A 10,753-nucleotide genomic window follows, 5' to 3' on the forward strand; every position below is an offset into this window, starting at 1 on the left:
ACTGCAGTGTGTCAAAAATAATATGTGCCAATATTCTGACAACTGTAGCACGACATGGACGACACATGAATACACAAGCAGACACACGCAGCAACACACACACACACACACACACAAACATATATATATATATATATATATATATATATAATATAAACATATTATATATATATATATCTATATATATAAATTGATAATTAAAAAAAAACATTTTATATATATATATATATATATATATATATATGTATATGAGTCTGTACAGTATGCATACAATAGGTGTATAATATCATGTATATATATATATATATATATATATTTGAGCAAAGGTTAACCCTAACCCGAGACCTCATACTCGCTTTGGTTTTTAGTGGGATCTTCTATTTCAATTCCCATCCTCATTTTGTTAGTACTATGCATATGTATATAATATGTGCAAAATGCAATTGTGTTTCTTCATTCTGTTACTCACATTCACATGTGTTTTGTACATTAACGTTTTCCAATTACTATGAATATATGTTTTGTTGTGCTTTTTGTTTTGTATTTTTAATTCTAGCTCCTTGGTAGTTCCCTTTTCCTAGCATGTCAAATTAGCTGTTTCTGAAGTTTTTACATTAAACACTTCAGTAAGTTATCCTATAACAACCCAACATACTGTACATGTATATCGTTATTATACAGAAACTCCTTTAACAAGGCATGAACCATCTCTTTCAACCACATACTCGACGACACTGAAAAAAAGATAAAGCAAACAAACGTATACATGTATATATATATACATATATATATATATATATATATACATATATATATATATATATATATATATATATATATATATACAGCGTGTCCCAGAAAAAAAAAACACGAAACCGGGTTTCGTTGCACTTTTTTACTATTGAAATCATACATTTTTTGTATGCGATATACATCAATGGAAAGATAAACTTTTCTTCTTTCATTTCAATTTCAATTTCAATCTATTTTCATATTTCTCGATGAAAAATTACATCAAATATAACAAAATTACATGAAATACATGACATACATAGAATATTGCAAATATGTAAAACATAATAGTGGTCGATCTGTTAAGTTTGGAATCTGTGAATGAATGCTAATGAAATATGAAGGAACCTACTTAAAAGCGAGCTTGTTGAACGTAGGTCCCGGTTAAAAACGAGTTTAAGATTGAGAAGGGGAGCACGGATACAACAATGACCGGAACATAAGAGAAAAACAATTAAAAAAATACAATTATACAGTTATATAGCAAATTCTTCTCTAGTGCAGGTTAGGGGTCGAAAAAGCCGCATGCTGTATATAGGCGGATGAACCATTGTCGTTCTGGCAATACAATATGACTTGATACCGTTTAGACAGTATTAGAAATGTGTACATTGCGTGTATTAAGAAGGGAACACATGCACCTGTAAATCCAGTAAAAAAGACATTCAACAACCAGTTGCAGTGCAGTGAGAATGTGAAATACCAGCTGTTTCCTCGTCCAAGCTATCTTTAAAGAAGGAAAAATATACATAAACACAGTGATAGAATTTAAGGGCGCAAACAGCTGGGCTCTTATAGTCTGGTTTAACATGACAACAACCCTGGAGTACAGTATAACGGGATAGTCCTGGACAGCACAAAACAGAATTTCAATGAGCTGATGTAGCGTAATCATTCAATAAATACTGTCTTAATTTGCATTTGAAGGATGATAGTGATAAACAACCTTTGGGTTCAGGGGGGAGGTCGTTCCAGTATTTCGGTCCCGCATACATAACTGTTTTCATCGCGAAAATTGTACGAGTACGTGGAAGGTGATAAGCGTCCCGTTGGCGGGTGGGATAATTATGAACTGAGTAGTTTCTTTTGAACGTGTGAAGAAAAACATCAGGAAGATCATTCGTGGAGTAATTATACATGAAAATACCCAGGTTGTAATGAAACAAATCAATCAATTTCAAAATTTTATTCTAGTGAAAAAATTCATTTGTATGAGATAAATATCCGGCGTAATTGATAATTCTGATGGCGCGTTTTTGAAGAAGGAAAGCGAATCAAGCAAAAATTTGGACGAATTACCCCAAGCTAGAATTCCATAGTTGAGGTTTAGGGGAAATCATTGTTGAATATATTATTTGTACTATATGTGTGCATTTAATGCACAACTCATTGTTTAAAAATCGTGTATGACTGAGTTAGAACAATAGACAGTAATGCTACTAAATTTTCATTTGCAAGAGCAAACAGCGAGTTTGGATGAAGTTTTTAGACTTTTCCCGCAATCTTTTCCAAAAAATAAAATCATAGCCTTAATATCCATTCTTTTTCCTTTCATATGATATCTCAGGTATAAAAAATGATCAACGCCTGTTCGAGAAAAAATAATTTGAAAATATGCTTCCATTTTACCCAGATAGATAGATAATGAATAATTAATAAATGATAGATAATAAATAAGGAGCCAGTTAGCTTTCTCGACACCTGCCCAACTTGGCAGATAACAATGGCCTTCATGCTTCAATGAATCTACACAAACATGAAGGGAGGGGTAAAAAGGATTGTTACAGACGGTTCGTTTGTGAATGGGGTCGTTAATTGGCACATGATCATGAGCTTGCCTGACCATGCAGCTAACTACAGAACAAAGGGTGTTCATCAGCGGAATGTTTGGGAAGGTGGGGTGGGAGTAACGTACCGAAAAAATTCCAAGCCCCCCCCCCCAAAAAAAAAAAGGAGGACTTTCTGCCCTGCATTAGTACCTTTGAATGTTAGAAGTGATGTACTCTCTCTTTCTGCTTCACCTCCCCCTTCAAAAACTTCAAAACCCTGTCAGTGATGAAGGGCTAACCACGCGTGAGGGAAATGTAGAGAGGAATGAAAACAGTGAAATAAGTTTGAGGTACAAAATCATCAAAATGTGTATCATTGTTGCAATGTTGATTTCCCATAGCCATTGGACTGCTTGCAGCCTGAAAATACTCCCGACATTAGTCTTCAATTTTTGGTTATATCTCATAGCTTATTCTAAATAAATGACAACAAAGGATTTTCCGTCTACAGCATTCTCTTTAAATACCCCTCCCCCTTACAACATTCACTGTAGCACTGCGGTTTTGTTTGAATTCAATGGTGCGCATGAGCCTATTGTCTAATGCTAAGTCGGGAGAGCTGAATGCTCGTTTTTCGACTATCCGTATAAGAATCGGTAGAAATGGAGCACATTTTCATGCAATTTTTTTCAATCATGCATTATTCATATTTGACGTGTAGGGTCTCATATGAAAGCAGAAAATATGAATATTTGGGTTATGAACTTTGTTTTTCGAATACGTGACGTTAAAAGACTGAAAATTTCCCTTCAAGTCACCACTTGCGGGTGCAAATGAAAATTTGGTAGCACCACTGTTCATTGTACTAACTCAGTCATGCATGAACGATGAACGTTAAGTTGTATATTAAATGAAAGAAGAAAAGTTTGTCTTTCCATTGATGTATATCTCATAAAGAACATGAATGATTTCGATAGTAAAAATGTGCATGGAAACTCGGTTTTGTTTTTTCTTGGACACGCTGTAAATATATATATAATGAAGGGGTCGGTGCAATATAGAAAAAATTGAGTTACATGCATTTTCATGATCCTTATCCTTCACTCTACCCTCCGTGAAAATATCACTTTTGAATTCAACCAATAAGAAGATAAAAAATGCATGCATTTATGTTTTATTAATGTAGAATGTATGGACTTTCCAAACATTCAACAGCGATTATCTAAAAATGGCCATTGTGTGGGTTAGCACTATATTGCACCGACCCCTTTATTTTTTATGTATATATAAAATGACGAAGTAGGGTGAAAATGCATTTCAGCCCAACAGTGCTATCTATTCAGACCAAATTTTCGACGAATACATACGACTTCCTAAGGGTCGACAATGACAATTGCCTGATGATTGCACCTCATGGAGGTTGCATGAAACTCAGAGTAGCAATAAATACGGATGAACCTGCAGTCAATCGCGTGAACTTGTTCCAATACTTCTGTATATATATATATATATATATATATATATATATATATATATATAAGGGGTCGGTGCAATATAGTGCTAACCCACACAGTGTTTATTTTAAGATAATTGCTTTTGAAAGTTTGAAAAAACCCATATATCAGGTTAATGACTCGAGAATGCCAATTTCTTTCTTTTATGAACCTTTACATACTCAAGACTGAAAAGTGTCTTGAAAAAATTTACTACATTGATATTTTGGTGGAATCAAGAGGATTTTCATGTCACATTTTGAATTTGTGGCTTAGCACTTTATTGCAACCAAATCCATCATGTATACAAACACTCTTTATTCTTTGAAAACTCACAAAATAATATATGTTCGCTCAAAGTGGAAAATAAATGTAATATACTGAGTTTCCCTCCTTTGTGACGTGAAATTAAAACAAGATATACTTGATTTTAACTGTCTGTATGGTATAATCTGTGTGAATTATGAGGACAAACTTTGCATATATTTCAGACGCACACACGCGCACAGAATCAATCATATATGCTTAAAGACATCTTGAAATGTGAATATCAAACAATATTTCAACAATTCAACTTTTAAAAGACAAAGCATTCGGTGTTATACGAATAATATGATTTGTTGCGGGGGAGGGGGAGGGGTTGTATCTCATTGAGGACTTTACATCTTAATCTTAAGTAAAATGGTACATATCAGAATTATTCCACAGATTATCATGTATTTTGTTAACAACGGGAATAAAAATATCACAAAGCAGACATTAAGGCCTTGTTCAGGTAGATTGGTTTTCTTGCTTAGGGCATCAAAATCACCAATAGTACTCTACAATCCTTCTTTGTATGACAACGAATTTACAATAAAAAAAATAGTGTTGTATGAGAATTATGTACATGCCTCAATGAATCCCCATCCTCCATGATCGTTGGTAAATGCAGTCTGTGTGAAACTATCCAGGAAAGTTCTTGTCACAAAATGAATGACTAACTCTTAAGGCAAAAAATCCATGAAAAGAACATTTTTAAAAAGTGGGAATAAATCTCTTTGGAAGTCTGAACACTTATAAATTTCGCATATTCGGATAGACCATACATGCTGGAATACAATGTGCTGAATAAGACCAAAATAGATGGTAACTGCCAATGTATACCTATCATACCCAGTTGGTGTGTTAATACACATACATTTTACCCCATACGCACGTTTTCAGATTACATTTGGATCATGAAGATCATTTAGGAACAAGAAAAAATGTTCTCATGTCAAAGCTGTTACGATGACAAAAACATACTCGAAAAACTGAAAAACCTATGCTCTAAATAGTTTAATCAATCACAAATCTCCAAAGTAATTTTAAGGAAACTTTCTTTTTTAGTAAATTAATCCTGAAAAAATCCTCATGTGAAAGAATAACTCTGATATTTGTAACAGAATACAGCAAAGAAGTTTTCTATCCAACATGGAAATTTACCGAGTTTAAAAGGTAAATTCAGTCGTGGAAAAAAAGGGACTATTGACTCAAAACTAAATTACGTTTAAAAAAACACTATTCTATCAGCATTGATGCTTCAAATCCGCTTTGATTCCTTTCAACGTTTATTGATTGAAACTGAGAAACCGAAGAGGTATCAACAACGTTGAACTATGAATTTTATAAGACAGCATTATATTCTATTCAGATTTGAAAAATAATGTTTGTAGTTATATCATAAAGGTAACATCCTTCAGAAGGATTTTAAACATGTAAGTATCGTGTCTCGGTTATGTAAGAAACTACAGGGAAGTACAGTTGTATTGACAGCGGCAGGAATTGTTTTGAAAATTTGAGGTAAATTAATCGATATCAAAAATGCATTTTGTTTTCATTCATTTTCTACTGTCCATAGCTAATCCCCTAAATATGGCTGTGAAAGCATTGCAAAATTGCATTTTATTCAAAAGAAGTTACAAATTAATCAATGACAATTTCAAATATTTAACCGGGGGGCCAAAAGCTAAAAACAGAGGTCGAGTTGCACTCTCTCTACAAACTAAGTAGACCATGCTTATTTTTAAGTTTTTATTGTAACAAACAATATTCCACTGGTCTACCTCAAAATATTTGTTGCGAAAGCCTCCAAATCCAAGATGGCGTCCAAGATGGCCGCCATATTTACTGAATTTGTTATTTAAATGATAGAATTTGATTGAAACATCAAATTTCAACAAATGTGATGTCATATGAAAGAGAATAAAATTGTCTACAAGTTGATACCATTTTTGTGGGTTATTGTGATAGCTGGATTGAGATTTTAAGGAAAAAAACACTCATTTTTTGATATTTTTCTGAAAAAAGGAAAATCATGAAAATGCTTGATTCAGCATAAATCAGAGAAAGACTGAAGGATTATCTTGAAACATCTCAAGAATTTTGTTTGACATATAATTAATATTTGGAGAAAATTAGGGGTCAGTACCGTTTTTGGTTCAGGAGTTATAATGTCTCAAACTTGAAAACTCACTACGTAAGAATGGCCACTTTAGTTGTGACCAAGACCGTGTTGGTCATAAAAAAGCCTGCGCGCGCCAAGACTACTACACGCACCACTGGCACTGGCGCTGGTGCGTGTAGTAGTCTTGGCAAATGCAGACTTTTTCTTTGACAAACAAGGGTTTGTGCCTGCAAACTAACTTTTCATATCAAGTGGTAGCTCAGGTGATACTGATCGCTATTATTTCAAAGTAGATTGTTCTGAAGCAGATGAGATAAAGCAAACAAAATTTCAAATAGAGGTAGTAGCTTGAAACTTGGCACCAATCTTGTTATAGATAGTTTAAGACACAATTTAGATCAACCGCTCAAAAAAAATCAAGATGACAGCCATCAAAGTTGACATAGTGTATTGCGCCAAATTAAATGTATTATTTCGATTTTGATACAATTTTGTCTGTTGTGATATCTTAAACCGTCTTATGTTTTTATGGACACATTTCTAAAACCAGTGATATTCTACTCTCCGAAAAAAAAAATCCAGTGATATTCTACTCTCCGAAAAAGAAAAAACAAATCGAGTGGAAGTTTTTACTTTTGATGTGAGGAGTGAATAACAGAAAACGGTGAATTTAGAGTGAAATTGGAGTGACTTTTGAGTGAAAATGTTCATTTTCACTCATTTTAGAGTGACCTTTGGCAGGGCTCCACAGTAACTTTTATTTTTGGTGGCCCAAAGGCAAATATCCGACCTTTTTTGGTGGCCCGATTAGGCCACCAAATTCTTCATTTCTGACATTTTGGTGGCCCGACGTGCGTTTTTGGTGGCCCCGGGCCACCGGACCAACATTAGTGTCGAGACCTGCCTTAGGGATCACTCGTCACTCTTCGAGTGATCCCCGAGGTCACTCTGAAATAAATGAAAATGAACATTTTCACTCTCGAGTGATCCTGATATCTAATATGGGAAAGCATCTACCAATGGCATAAGTTCAGATCAATTGTGACACTATAACCCACATGAAATCAGCCCAAAAACAATGTAAGAAAAATCTGATAACAGTAAATACAGTTTCAGCATGCTTATTTGTAAATGTGAATATACAGCACGAATAATCAATTCGGACAATTTTATTCGAACAATATACTGAAAAGTAATTTCGCACAACACATTTAAGAGCAAAGTTGAGAAATTTTTTTTTTTTTTTTGGGGGGGGGTTCGGATCAGAAGGGCTTTCAAGGACATCTACGGATCAGACATTATTACACATATACCATCATCATTCACGCAGTCTACAACAGCAGAGTAACATACAAGTAATAAAGCATATAGTATCTTTGATACAGAAGCATTTCTTTTTTTATCAAAGATTGGGCCTTACCCAAACACAGGAATGAGCTCCAACCCCCCCCCCCCACCCCCCAAAAAAAGACCCTCAATATGGTTTACACTATAGTACAATATCGTTCGGATGTATAGAAACATGTAATAGACAGAAAGATAAGAAGATTAAAAATATATATCAAATTATAAGTTATAAGTTGAGATTTAACTTTGACGCAACACACTTAAGGTATTGTTTGCCATTGGGAGAGATATCACATTCGATTTGTATGTGCAGGTAAGTTGTATTACAAAACATTCTACCATGTAAAAAAATCATAATAAAGCCTAAAACATACGGAGATATCACCATTTCTTTTCAAGAAACCATAACCATGATAACCGTTAACAATTTAGTATTTGAATTTGAATTTGAATTTGAATTTGAATTTGAATTATATAAAAAACATTCTTATCAGATCTATTTAGTACATCTAACAATATTTAGCATTAAATATACTGATTTAAGTTTGTACATTGTTGTTCTATCCCTAACTCACAGTTTAGAACTAGCTTGAGGGATTTAAGTAAAGCTGGGTTTTTGTTTACGTGCACTAATGGTAAATAATGCCTTGAACGACAACCTCGATTAATTACGGCCATCTTGAATGTTGTGTGGATACTATTTTTATCGCTAAATATTACACATTGGAAAAATTTGTGCCAAATTCCAAGCTCCTATCTCTTTTTGGAAAATACTTTCTGTTCAATCTTATCTGCCTCAGAACAATCTACTGTGATGAAATGCTACAGTAATAGCGACCAGCGTCACCTACCACTTGGCATGAAAAGTTAGTTTGCAGGTACTTGCAAGTCACTAGACCATTACAGTATTACATGTGACCATGTAAACACATTGTATGCAAAATTTATAATGCATGAATATAATTTTTTCGAGTTTTAGATGTTAACTTGTCAACAGTGTATGATATTGCCTGTAATTCCAGAAATATGAATTATGTCTCAATCTTAGTAAATCTCAATCTCAGTCACAGGTTTCAAAATAATTCTTCAGTTCTTCTTTGATAAATACTAAATCATGCATTTTTACATTTCTTCCTTTTTTCAAAAGAATATAAAAATATGGATTCCCCCCCCCCCAAAAAAAAGAGAAGCAAACAACCCCCCCCCCCCATTTATCACAATACACAGCTAAAGTGGTATCAACTTTTAGGAAGTTTTGCTCTCCTTCATATGACATCAAATTTGTTGCAATCCAATGTCTCTATCAAATTTTATGTTTGAAATGTTAAATTCAATAAAAATGGCGGCCCTATTGGACCGTATCTGTACTTTGGAGGTTTTTGCAACAAATCTAATGAGGTGTACTTACGGAACATTGCTTAGTGTGCTTAATATTATGTATGGTTTTGTTTATAGAGAGAGTGGAACTCGAAAAGTAAGCACGATCTTGGATTTGACCCTCTGTGACGTCTTTGGGAACAGATGCGTGCAAATACATATTATTTAAAATGGGATTTCAAGTTTGAGACATTATAACTCCTGAACCAAATACAATACTGACCTCCAAATATTGATTATATGGGAAAGATTTTAATTTCTGCATGGTTTTCATAAACATTTTTTATTTAATTTTTTTTTAACTTTTTAGAGAAATATTCATGGTGCATTCTGAAAAATGTCTCCATAAAAACCTAAGATGGTTTGAAATAGCATTATAATGTTCAGAATATATAACAACCATATAAAAAGACACCAAAACAGACAAAATTGTATAAAAATCGAAATGATACATTTACTTTGGCGCGATACATTTACTTTGGCGCAATACACTATGTCAGCTTTGATAGCCTGCAATCTTGAATTTTTTGAGTGATTGATCCAAATTTTGTTTTAAACTTTCTCTAGCAAGGTTATTTCAAGCTTCTACCTCTATTTGAAAGATATTTTTTGCTTCATCTCATCTGCTTCAGAACAATCTACTTTGAAATAATAGCAATCAGCGTCACCTGAGCTACCACTTGGTATGAAAAGTTAGTTTGCAGGCACAAACCCTTGTTTGTCAAAGAAAAAGTTTGCGTTTGCCAAGACTACTACACGCACCACTGGCACTGCTACAAGCGCCAGTGCCAGTGGTGCGTGTAGTAGTCTTTGCGCGCGCAGGCTTTTTTAAACTAAAGTGGCCATTTTTACATAGTGAGTTTTCAAGTTTGAGACATTATAACTCCTGAACCGAAAACGGTACTGACCCCTAATTTTCTCCAAATATTAATTATATGTCAAACAAAATTCTTGAGATGTTTCAGGATAATCCTTCAGTCTTTCTCTGATTTATGATGAATCAAGCATTTTCATGATTTTCCTTTTTTCAGAAAAATGTCAAAAAATGAGTGTTTTTTCCTTAAAATCTCAATCCACTAATCGCAATAATCCACAAAAATGGTATCAACTTGTAGAAAATTTTATTCTCTTTCATATGACATCAAATTTGTTGAAATCTGATGTTTCAATCAAATTCTATCTTTCAAATAACAAATTCAGTAAATATGGCGGCCATCTTGGACGCCATCTTGGATTTGGAGGCTTTCGCAACAAATTTTTTGAGGTAGACCAGTGGAATATTGTTTGTTACAATAAAAACTTGAAAATAAGCATGGTCTACTTAGTTTGTAGAGAGAGTGCAACTCACTCGTTAAGTAAGCGACTTTTTGGGGTTTGGCCCTCCGGTTATTGTTACACTAGTGATATAACCCTGTAAGAACAGATAAGGCACATGTCCAAATATCCAGCTATCCGTACATTTTTTACCCGTATTAACGTTTCCAGATCACACTTGCATCGGTAAAGAAATCATATAGAGACAATACACTTATTGCAATTAGCCATTT

The sequence above is a fragment of the Diadema antillarum genome, unplaced genomic scaffold, assembly GCF_040938485.1.
Source record: "Diadema antillarum isolate AM-2024a unplaced genomic scaffold, OU_Dant_1.0 seq00000197_RagTag, whole genome shotgun sequence".
NCBI classification, from domain to species: domain Eukaryota; kingdom Metazoa; phylum Echinodermata; class Echinoidea; order Diadematoida; family Diadematidae; genus Diadema; species Diadema antillarum.